The sequence below is a fragment of the Caenorhabditis briggsae genome (genome assembly GCF_000004555.2).
Source record: "Caenorhabditis briggsae complete genome, chrI, whole genome shotgun sequence".
Classification (NCBI taxonomy): Eukaryota; Metazoa; Nematoda; class Chromadorea; order Rhabditida; family Rhabditidae; genus Caenorhabditis; species Caenorhabditis briggsae.
Window position 1 is genome coordinate 1,556,538 of NC_013489.2, and position 13,149 is coordinate 1,569,686.

Here is a 13,149-nt window from a genome sequence, read left to right on the forward strand (position 1 = left end):
TTCTGAATTTCTGAATTTCTGAATATCTGAATTTCTGAATTTCTGAATTTCTGAATTTCTGAATTTCTGAATTTCTGAATTTCTGAATTTCTGAATTTCTGAATTTCTGAATTTCTGAATTTCTGAATTTCTGAATTTCTGAATTTCTGAATTTCTGAATTTCTGAATTTCTGAATTTCTGAATTTCTGAATTTCTGAATTTCTGATTTTCTAGAATTTCTGAATTTCTGAATTTCTGATTTTCTAGAATTTCTGAATTTCTGAATTTCTGATTTTCTAGAATTTCTGAATTTCTGAATTTCTGATTTTCTAGAATTTCTGAATTTCTGAATTTCTGATTTTCTAGAATTTCTGAATTTCTGAATTTCTGAATTTCTGAATTTCTGAATTTCTGAATTTCTGAATTTCTGAATTTCTGAATTTCTGAATTTCTGAATTTCTGAATTTCTGAATTTCTGAATTTCTGAATTTCTGAATTTCTGAATTTCTGAATTTCTGAATTTCTGAATTTCTGAATTTCTGAATTTCTGAATATCTGAATTTCTGAATTTCTGAATTTCTGAATTTCTGAATTTCTGAATTTCTGAATTTCTGAATTTCTGAATTTCTGAATTTCTGAATTTCTGAATTTCTGAATTTCTGAATTTCTGAATTTCTGAATTTCTGAATTTCTGAATTTCTGAATTTCTGAATTTCTGAATTTCTGAATTTCTGAGTTTCTAGAATTTCTGAATTTCTGAATTTCTGAATTTCTAGAATTTCTGAATTTCTGGATTTCTGAATTTCTGAATTTCTGAATTTCTGAATTTCTGAATTTCTGAATTTCTGAATTTCTGAATTTCTGAATTTCTAGAATTTCTGAGAATTTCTGAATTTCTGAATTTCTGAATTTCTGAATTTCTGAATTTCTGAATTTCTGAATTTCTGAATTTCTGAATTTCTGAATTTCTGAATTTCTGAATTTCTGAATTTCTGAATTTCTGAATTTCTGAATTTCTGAATTTCTGAATTTCTGAATTTCTTTTGGAAATTCTCTGGAAAAAAACCCCAAAAATTCGCAAAATCCCAAGTTTGATAATAGAATTTATCGAATTCAGAAAAATTAAAGATTTCGAGTTATTCAAAACTTCTGAAACCCCTTTTTAATAAATTGCTGAAATTCAAATTTTAAAAAAGAGTTTTCAGTGAAATTCAATGTTTTTTATTCGCTTCAAAACTCCACACATATAATTCAATTGGGGATGAAAAATAGACAAAAATTCAGATAACATTTTTTTTCTTGTCTGACATACAATTTGAGTTCTTCTTCGGGGTCACATGTGTGTGGTGTTGGGGAAGTTTCAGTGTGCAAGTGCGCTCTATTGGACATGTTAACTTTGAGCGGCTATATCTCGGTTACCTTAAAATTTCGGAATTTTTGAATTTTTGAATTTCTGAATTTCTGAATTTCTAAATTTCTGAATTTCTGAATTTCCGAAATTATAGCAAATTTTAGAAATCAAAATCTTTTGGCACAAGCTAGAATCTGGATATTGGGAATCCAAGTTTTTTTTTACTACAGTCCCCCTCAAAATACTACAAAAACCAAAACCTTTTTTCTCAAGGTTTATGATCAAAATCTCATGAAAAAAAAAATCGAAAAACATGTTGTCGATATCCATTTTCTCCGGAAAAATCGGAAAAAGATGAAAAATCATTACTTTTATTTTGTTTTGATCATATAAATTCTTTGGTTGTCCTTGAATATGTTTTCTGGTAGGAAAATCCCAAAGAAAAAGAATAATTCAAGTTTCTGCTTATCAAATTATCCTTATTCTCATATCAAACTACAAAAAAAATGAAGTGATTTCTTTTTTGCAAAAATCCAAAATTTTTATCCATCTATTTTTTCTAGGATAACGATGTTATCGCAAAAATCGGAGGGAAAGTATCGAATAACAATGGCAGATGTCTTATCCTTCTTTTTTTCCGATTTTTGGCGGACAATTTATCATTCTTCCTTTTTCATGGAGGTATTTTTATTCTTCTCCTTCTCCTGCTTCTTGGTCTTATCCAGGTGACGTGCGCTGATTTTTTTTTATTTTTTAAATTCTGTGAATTTCAGGAGAATCAAGTTTCATTCTTCCCAGATGCTCGGGTTTTCAGGAAAATCCAGAAATTCAAAGATTCCAAATTCAGGGAAATTAGGTTTCCAGACTTCCGAAAAAGCCATTTAAACGACTCCCAAAAAAGCCATTTAAATGAAAAATCTGCTAGTCTTTTTCCTTCCTTCCAAAGATTTTCGTCAAAAACAAAAACTGAAAATCGCCTCCTTCATTTTTTATGGGATGTCCGCGGCATGTACCAGACCACCCATCGAAATTAGCTATTCTGAAACTTACGACGGCTACTGTACCACAGCTTCTAAGTCGAGATTACACTCTCTCGCCAAGCTTCGGCTAGGCTAATAGCTATCTCATTGTTCTCCAATAGTTCCGTAAGAGAGAGGGAGAGAAAGTGAAAATGCCTGTAATATATATCCATCGGCATAAGGAACGCGGATCGAGATTGGCCAGGTGTGGCGCGAAAAGAACCCGTTGGCAAATCCGCATTCTTTTTTCCGAGAAAATGAAACAGAAATCCTTTGGCAACTGACCACAAAAAAAATTATAAATTATTCGGAGAGATTCAGGAGAAAAAATGAAAAGGGATCTTTTAGTTTCCAAATTTAGAACCTCGTTACTTGTCCCCGCAATTTATCTTGGTTCCTAGAACATATATCACAAAGTTGTAACTAATAATATGTTTATCATAATAAGATTGATGTTTTGTCAGTTGGTTACTTTTTGATACCTTTTCTAGGAAGCGAGATAATTTGGCTGTCAAATTTAACATTCTATTACAGATTTCAAAGTCCACGGCTCGTTTCAGCAACCTTCAAATAGAATTTCCTTTCAAGCTTGCCGCGATGTCTCCAAAATATTTCGACTATACTAAACACAACTAAAGCTCATTTTTGTAGTTGACAACTTTTTCCTGCAAACGCGCTCTTTGGAACTTTGGAATTTGGAATTCTTGACATTCTCGGATACTTTCTTTCTTGGATAATTTCACCAGAATCATTCAAAACTTTGATAATTATCCTTTTCTGAAATTTGGTAAATTTGTGAAATTCAGAATAATCTTAAATCGGAATTTTGGAACTTTCAGCATTAGGGATTCTTTATTTTAAAGCAAATTCACCTCATTTTCTGTATAAGATATCAAAAAGTGGTCAACTGATAAAATGTTTATCATGATATCAAAAATATTTTATCAGTTGACAACTTTTTGATATAATTCACAGGAACCGAGATAATTTGATTCAAAGTTACTAGCCCTTCTATTACAGGTTTCAAGGTTCAGTGCTGGTTGCACCATCCTAATGTCTTTCAAACTTTTCCGATTTTTTTGAAATGTTCAGAGGGTACTAAACAAACCTAGACCTTCATTTTTGTAGTTAACAACTTTTTGCTGCAAATGCGCCCTATTGAGATATGCTACCTGGAAGACGGTGCTAGGTGCCAGCTAGGTGCCTAGGTTACGGCTGATGCCACGTGGGGCATATCTCTTGAGAGCAAAACTTTACAAAAAAGTTGTCAACTACAAAAATGAAGGTCTAGTCTTGTTTAGTATTTTCTCAAATTTTCAGACTATTTCAACAAGCGCTTATATTCATTTCATTGCTTCAAACTTTGAAGCTCCAAATTCAATTTCTCCTTGAAGCGCGCTTTCTTCCATGGAACAGAATTAGTGATATTTCACAAACTATAAAATTCCAAATTCCTTATTTTGTTTTTTTTTAAATCCTCATCTAAATTCCATCCTAAATTCCAAGTACTCTCGTCAACTGGGTCAAGGCTTTTTTACTTTTTTTTCACTACTCATGTGTTTTTTTTTCGAGAAATTTCGAAAGAATTGTGACCAGGGAGGTCGTATACAGGTAAATCTCAAGATCACATGACTAGATATATGGTATTGTGGTATAGAGATTTATTTTTGAGATTATATGGGGATGACTTCCTACAGTATCCCTGGGAAACCAAAAAAAAGTTAGTAGAGGAGAGAATGGGAAATTTTGAGAGCGATTGTTCTGGAAATTTCTGAGGATATTAAACAAAACAAGAGCTTCATTTTTGTAGTTGACAACTTTTTTGTAAAATTTAAGCCTGAGGAGATATGCCACGTGGAATGGACCATCCTTTTTTGACGTCCCCTGCCGCCACTCCTGAAGGGAAGGAATGCTAAAAAAGGGGGGGGGGGTGCACCTTTCTGCCAAAATAAGGTAGGTAGGTCTCTTCCAGGGGTATATCACCTCAGGTTCTAATTTTCTAGAAAAGTTGTCAACTACATAAATGAAGCTCTAGTTTTGTTCAGTATGCTCTAACATTTTCAGACTATTTTTAGCGTTTTGAAAATGATCTACAACTCTCCAGAAGCCAAACGTGTTCCAAGCTGCATAACTCTTTAGGCTTAAATTTTACAAAAAACTTGTTAACTACAAATATGAAGCTCTCGCTTTTTTTTAGTGTTCTCTAAAATTTTCAGATCACTATTCCCAAGAGATATCATATTTTTTCTCGTAGTAGAATAGGAGAAAACACGTCTCCTCCTCCTAGTCAACGTTTTCTTCACATGCGCACTGGCAGGGAGGGAAAATCCAGTATGGACGGTGCCATTCGAAATTTCGACGACACAAGGATCAGGATGGGGGGGGGGGGACGATGCCACGCTGGATCCTGTTTGATTTTTTCGAGGGATCCATCTTCACATATCCTTTAGGCATTTATGAACGGACGAATGGCAGAAGGAGACAAGGAGGCATTTTTTGTAGGAATATCTTTTTTGCAAGAGAGATAAGAGAGGGAAAAGATAAGAGAAAGATATGGAAAGCTGGAACGGAAAGCGAAGATCTGCGGGATCCAGGGATCTGGGATTTTTTGAAATTTTGGAACATAAAATTTAAAAAATCGAAAGTTCAATTTTTTTGATTGTTGGTTATTTTGAAAGATAAGAATTGAGCATTTGGATTCCTTGTTGTAGGTTCCGGCTGAGCAACAGTGGCGGAACCATCCTATCAACTTTGAGCCCATAGTTCCCACAGTTCCTGTAAGAGATATCAAAAAGTTGTCAACTGATAAAATGATTATGATATTATGAGAAATATTTTATCAGTTGACACCTTTTTGATATCTTTTATAGAAACGGAGATAAATTAGGTCAAAGATGAAAACTACCGTATTCCAGCATGTAACAGGAGGGCTCCCAACTTTGAGCCTATTTATCTCGATTACTGAATAAGATATGAAAAAGTTGTTAAATGATAAAATGTTTATGATATTATGAGAAATATTTTATCAGTTGACAGCTTTTTGATATCTTTTACAGAAAACGAGATAAATTAGGTCAAAGTTGAGGGTTATTGGTTTGAGGTACTTCTAGTATTCCAATTACAGGTTTTTTGGAATCTGATCTTTGGATCTTTGAGATTTGGAATTTCTGATTTTCTTGGATATTTTTGATTGGGGAGAAACTCAATTTCACGGAAAATTAGGATATTCCAAAGTTTCCGAAGTTTCCTGAATATCGAACATTTCGAGAAAAAAAATTCAGAATTTCAGAATTCTTGAAATTCAAAAATATCAAGTGTTGTCAGAGAATTTTGCGATGTTTGAGGTTCAAAATTATTAAGTTTTTTGCAATTCATAATCTGGGAAATTCCTATGGATTCAGAAAATCCAAAAGTCGGAATTTCGGAACTTTCAGCATTTTTAGCATTTCGAAAATCCCAAAAAAAAGCTCAATTTTCTCCAAATTTCTAACTTTTTGCGTTGTTCTGAAGTTCTGCAAATCAAAAAATTAAAAAAAAATATCCAAAAATTCTAGGAACCATAAAATTTACACTAACCACTCAAGTGCGCTCTATTGAACATGCTAACTTGGACAACTGATAAAATGTTTATCATAATATCAGCAACATTTTATCAGTTGACAACTTTCTGATATAATTTACAGGAATCGAGATAATTTGACACAAAGTTAAGTTAGGAGCCCTTCTATCACAGGTTTCAGGATCCAACTCACGTTATTACATCACCCTACAAACGGCTTTCAAAATTGTCCGCTTTGTTTGAAAATTTGAGACAATACTAAAGAAAACTAGAACTTCATTTTTGTAGTGGACAACTTTTTGCTGCAAATGCGCCCTCATGAGATATGCCACCTGGAAGACGCCCGGAGGGGATCAGCTAGCTCTTCAGCGGTCATTTGAAGGAGGGGAGCTTCCACGTTGTATATCTCTCCAGGGCTAAATTTTACGAAAAAGTTGTCAACTACAAAAATGAAGCTCTAGTCTTGTTTAGTACTGTCCCAAATTTTCAGACTATTCGACCAAATGAAACTTATCATTGGAGCGCGCTTACTGGCATTGAACAGAATTACCAAAGTTTCGAAAAGAAACAAAAAGTTTCCCAGCAAGAAAAAAGGCATTAATCACCTCGAAGATTTGAATAATACAAAGAAAGGGATACAGTATCTCTCTTTAATTTTTCACTTTCACTCTCCCTCGTTTTTTCGTCGTTTTCTGTTCGAAAAAGGTGTCAATCACTTTCTTTTTTCTCGGCCTTGGGTGGGGGTTCTTTCTGATTTTTTTTGAAAATTTAAATTTTTGGGGATTCAGAAGACGTCAGACATCTTCTAGATGATGTACTTAGTATCTAACAACGAAATCTACAAGGTTATCATCCTGATGCCCTCAGAAGACAGACAGACAGAGGTCATTTGGAATAGGAAATTCGAAAAAAAGTATATGAGAAAAAATGGCCTACTTTTAATGTGGAGATGCATTAGAACCTAAAAATGGGAATTTTCGAAAAAAAAAATTTTTTTTTTGAAAATTTTCGGAGAACAAAGAAATTGATGACACAGAGAAACGAGGTCGGATGAGTCAACAAGGAAAAAATGGAAAAATTAGGGTTTTTGGGAGATTTGAATTTTTGGGTTTTTCAGATTTTCGGATTTTCAGAACTCTGGAATTTCAGTTTCAGAGAGCTTCGGGATTCCAGAATTTTGTAATTTCCGAATTTTCAGATATCGAACTGAAAAAAGGGAAACTGAAAAATTTTGAGTTTTTGAATTTTTGAAACATTTTCATAATAGGAAAAAAGTCTGAATTTTGTCAATTTTTGAATTTATAGAATTCTGAACTTTTTTGAAATTTTCAGGTATTTTGATATTTAAAAATTCAACAAATTTGAGTTTTTTCATTCGAAAATTCAAAAAATACGAAAGTCTAAATATTCAAAAAAAATTTTTAACTGTGAAATTCTAAAAATCTGAAAATATGAAAAATTGGAACGTTCTGGAAAGTCTCAAATTCCAAAAATTCGGAAATTCTGAAAACTTAAAAATTCAGAAAATCCGAAAAATCTGAAGAATTCTGGAAATCTAAAAAATTTGAAAATTTGGGCAACCGGAAAAATTTCAAAAATCGGAAAATCGGAAAAATCTGAAATTCTGAAAAATTGGGAAAATCTCAAAAATCGGAAAATCTGACACTCAGAAACTTCAAATTCTAAAAAATTGGAAGATCTGAAAATCTTAAAAATCGGAAAATCTGAAAAATTGGAAATTCTAAAAAATCTGAAAATCTGAAAATCTCAAAGCTTGGGCAATCGGAAATATCTGAAAAATGGATAATTCGAAAATTCAGATATTCAGAAAATGGGAAAGTCTGAAAAATTCTGAATCTGAAAATTCTAAGAATCTGAAAATTTGAGCAACCGGAAAAATTTTAAAAATCGGAAAATCTATAAAATTGGAACATCTGAAAATTGCTAGGTAATTCTGAAGAATTGAAAATTCTGAAAAGCTGAAAAATTGGAAAATCGAAAAATCAGAAAAATCGGAAATTCTGGAAAATGGGAAAATCTCGAAAATCGAAAATTCAAAAATACAGAAAATCAGAAAAATCGGAAAATTTGAAAAATCGGGAAATCTAAAAACGGAAACTCTGAAAATTGCTAATTCTGAAGAATTCCAAAATATGAGATTTAGAAAAATCGAGAAATCGAGAATTGTTTTGGTTTTTGCCTAAGCTTATAATTTAAAAAAAAACGAAAAAAATTTCAGCCAGAAAAATACTGAAATTGGCGAAAATCAGTGAAAATCGCACATTTTGGTTCAATTTTTTTTTCAAAATGTCTGGTTTTTGTTTGAAATTATAGGCTTAGGCAAAAACGCCTTGTTTCCTTTCCTCTGGGACACCCGCATTTTGGCGCCAAATTCAAAAAATTTGGGTGCCCCAACTCACAAAAGCCAAAATAGGTGAAAAATGCAAATCACATCAAAAATGCTGATTGAGAATGCTTCATTTCCGAAAAACTTACCCGAGAATCGGTTTAAAAGTTCTAAATATTCATATTTCAAGTGCCAAGGCGTTTTAGCCTAAGCCTAAAATAAAGAAGCAAATAACAGAAATTTTTTACTTTCTAGAGGTCCAGACACCTCAAAAATATTTCTAACATGCTTAGAATTAATGCGCAAGCCAGAAAATGCCAAAAAAAGTCAAAAAAGAGTGCCCCCCCCCCAACCAACATAGCGCCCCGAAATTCAACATTCTAGCAGAAATTTTTAAAGTTTATGAATTTAGAACACTTATTCAGAAAATCGAAAATCTGAAAAAAAACTACAATTCAAGCACAAAATTCAAACTTCGCGCCGAAAGTTTTCAGAGCGCGAAAAGCCGAAATTCAAATTTTCAGACTTGTCGCCTGAATTTTTCCCGATTTTCTCTAATTTTTTCCGGCGAAACTTGATTTTTTTGATCTACCAAAAACCAACCCGCGCGCAAAAATTAATTTTTCGATTTTCGAAAAAAATTTTCAGATGTAAACAACCCAGCTGCCAGTTTTCCGGGCAACTCCATTCATTTTTCCAGCTGCAATTCTTATTTTTTGTGAATAAAATTCGAATTTTTGGGATTTTTTCCGGATTTCAAGGGTTTTGAAATCATTTTTGCAGTCATAATTCATTGGTTTTTGGCAGATTTTCCGACGATTTTTCAGTTTTTCGATTTTCAGCAGTTTTTAGGCTGTTTTTCGATGAATTTTGAGCAGATTTTCAGCAGTTTTCACTAATTATTTCCGAAACATTTTTCAGATTTTTCGAAATTTTTTCTCCATTTTTCTCGAATTTCCCAGCAATTTTCAGCCAAAAATCCACCAATTGTTTTCAGAGTTTTTCTCCTCTCGACTTGTACTCGCACTCGTCTTCTCCTTCTCTCTCACCGAGATCGCCCTTCACGCATTCAGAAGCGTCAAGAATACTCACGCAACTAATCAGGTGGGTCACGTCTCGGATTAATTAATCCACGTGGCAATAATTGGAAAATCCACCTAAATAAGCCCTCATCAGCTGTCTCTTCTGGGTGAAAAATCTAGAAAAATCTGCGAAAAAAAATGTCGGCTGGAAATTCTGGAAATTTCCGAGACGACGCGATGAATGGTAGCAACCAAACCAACGGTGCCGATGGTTTTAACATTTTTGGGTGAGTTTTGAGCATTACTGTAGTCATCGTGGCGGGACCCAAGGGGAGGAAAAGTGGCGCGAAACTTTTTTTTTCGATTTTTGGTAATTTTTAAAAATTCTTGCAAATTTCCGCTGACCCGAAAATCCATTTTTAGGCTGAAAACTAAAAATTCAGCTAATTATACTCTAAAAATCTCAAAAAAAAACGGGGAAAATCGATCAAAAGAGGTACTGTAATCGTGGCGGGAGCAAATTTGAATTTTAAGTGTTTTTATCGATTTTTTGAGTTTTCAGACACTTTTTTGGTTATTTTAAGGCTATTTTCTCGGATTTTCGGCGGTTTTTTGCAGATTTTTTCTGAACATTTCCGCTAGTTTTCGCTCGATTTTCTGCTGATTTTTTTTTGCTTAAAAAATATTCTCATCGGGCTTAAACAGTTTTTTGAGTACTTTTCGGTGGAAAAATCGGAATTTCCGCTAAATTTCTAAAGGATTTTCGGGTTTTTTGTTGAATTTTCTGGTATTTTCCAAAGTTTTTCACTGGATTTTTCCGAAGTTTTTTTCAAAATTTTCGGTCCATATTTCTAGATTTTTCGGTGCTTCTCTTCAAATTTAGATTTCTTTTTCAGAATTTTAGGCCTTTTTCGGCATTTTCTAGACTCAATTTTTTTGTCGAATTTCATTATTTTTTTCAGCGATTTTCCTGGAAAATAGGACCCCTTTTCTAGCTTTATCCCTTTCTTCTCCATCTCTCCGTTTCCATTCCACTTGGCTCTTTTTTTTTCGCTGTCGTCGGCCTTGAAGCGGAGCTCTCTCTCTATCCCTTTCCCTCCAATAACAACAGCATGTGACCTCCGTAGATGACCATGGAACACAGCGAGAAGAAAATAATGTGGATTTTCGGGCACTTTTGGGATTTTTATGATTTTTTTAGTTTTTTAAGCGAAATTCGTCTAGACGGTTCTCGAACGACTTTGAGCAGTTTTGAGTCGTTAAACTCTGATTCTCGAGTTTTAGATGTAAAATATCGGAAAAGGTGACTATTTTAGGCTACAGTAGAAAGGAGCTACTGTAGTTTTCGTAGCGGGAGATATCTTGAGTCAAAGCCATATTCTAAGCCTAGGACAATGGTTTGGAGGCCAAAAATTGGGGAAATTTGAAGACGAAAAATTCGATTTTTCTTCTGCGCACGCTCTCCCACAGAACATTTCCAAACTGCAAATTAATTTTTGATCTACAGTAAAAATGTTTGGCGCGATCACAATCGCAGGAAAAACCAATCTAAAACCATGATTTCAGAATTTTTAACTGATATTGTGGAGGTCCAAGATGATTCAAATGATTCTTAAAAAATCAATTAGTCGTTATAGATTCATGTATGGTCGTTTTAGGGAAGAAAAAATGTCAAAAATGGTCATTTTTGAAAGTTTTTTACAGAAAAAATCTATCTCCTCTTTCAGTTTTTGACATTTCTAGCTTAAAAAAACCGCAATTTTTTTTCTCTACATTTTCTATGGATAAATTTTCAATTCGTCTGATAAAACTTTTTTTATAATTCAAAAACCTCATGAAATTGCATAAAATAGCATTTTTGCGTTGTTTTTTGACCATATTTAACATTTTTTCTACAGAAAAACGACCATACATGAATCTATAACCACTAATCAACTTATAANAATCATTTAAATCAAAAAAAACCTCCACAAAATCAGGTAAAAAATTCTGAAATTATGGTTTTAGACCTGCAATTGTGATCGCGCCAAACTTTTTTTCTGTAGATCAAAAATTTATTTGCAGTTCGGAATTGTTCTGTGGGAGAGTGTGCTGCGGCAAATTTTTTTTTCAATTTTTCAAAATCTTCAAAATTTGATAATTTTGGGTTCCAAAATAATTGTCATTTTTCGGCGATTCGAATGGTACAAGTTTTATTGCTCAGAACCTTCTAGAACGAATTTTCTCACCGTATTACTCCTATCAAGTCAAAATAGGACCTTAGAACCGTCTAGAATCGTCTGGAACCTTCTTAAACCGTCTAGAACCGTCTAGAACGCTCTAGAACAGTCTAGAACTGTTTGGAACAGTCTAAAACTGTTTAGAACCTTCTAGAACTGTCTAGAACCGTTTAGTACCGTCCAGAACTGTCTAGAGCCTTCTAGAACCGTATAGAACTGTCCAAAGCCGATCAGGATAATCTAGAACGAATTTACTGGCTCTTTTTGAGCTTCTATTTCGTAGAGAGCGAAAAAAGGCGATCAGCTGAGTTTTTGAGAAAAAAAAGCGAATACTTTTTTTCCGGAAAAAAACCAGCTTCTCAACACATTTTGTTCGATGTACCTTGACCTTGTTGCTCAGCCATGTCTCTGGCTACACGGTACAATGAGTGTCAATGTAACACAAATGTTGCTCTGGTAGTGATGCTCTTCTCTTTCTCTCTCTCTCTCTCTCTCTCTCTCTCTCTCTTCCGTTTGACTCTGCATACACGCAAACGGCATGGATGTGTATACACACCACGCTCACCCCCCAAAACGAAGAGAGAGAGAGAGAAAGAGAGAGAGAGAGAGAGGCCATATAACTCGTTCTATTCCGTCTCCGTCCTCACTCCGTGGTATACACGAGGAGAGAGTGAGAGACGCAGAGACGCACACACTCTTTTTTTTGCAACACACACACTCACAACCACGTTTTTTTGTACATATTATTATGGTTCCTAGGAACCCTCTAATTATAAAAAAAAGAACTTTGGACCGCATGAAATTTGAACCATTTATTTATCGTTTTCCTTTTGTCGAATTCCTATCCCAAGGTCGTTGATATGATTGATGGAACAGAGAATATCTTTTTTCTCGGTTTCCTTTTTTCTTATCACTTTTTGCAACTATTTTCCCCAATCACATCAAATGCAACAACCTCTACACACGTCGTAGTAGCTATGTGTAATGGGTCATTTGGTGGTGGTTCGGGATTGCTCAGTTTTCTCTCTTGGACCACGCGTTGTTGCTCATGACACCAGCCAACAACAACAAACTGAGACGAATAAGAAATGAGAGATTTTTGGGACCGGTTGCTCTTGGTTTTGCTCATTGGAGATGTTTTTCTATGGCTAATCCGAGTAGCTAGGGAGAAAAAGTGCTCCAATGAGATTTTGAAATTGGTAAAAATTTCGAAGTTGAGAGGAAATGCGCTCCAATGAGGTTTCCCTTTAGCCGATTCTAACCTAGTTAGGTGAATACGGTCCAACGAAATTTTGAAATTCAAAATTTCCCCTTTCTCCCCTTATAAGGGGACCATTTGGAGAAAGTGCGCTCTATTGCGTCAGAGTGCGCGCGGGAGATTTGAACGATACTCGAGTACTTATAGATTAGTACAATGTGCGTCCTGTCGTTTGATGTTCTCGTTTTTTTCCCCTCTCCCGAATTTATGGAAAACGTGTCCCCGTGACCTAGATTTTTGTGATTCCACGTGGCGGTTTTTTATACGTGAAAATCTTTTTTCACGTAGAAAATTACGATTTCCCACGTTTTTCCACGTACAAAAATTACTATTTTTCACGTTTTCACGCGAAAATTCGTAAAATTTTTCACAATAATTTTACGTGAAACCACCG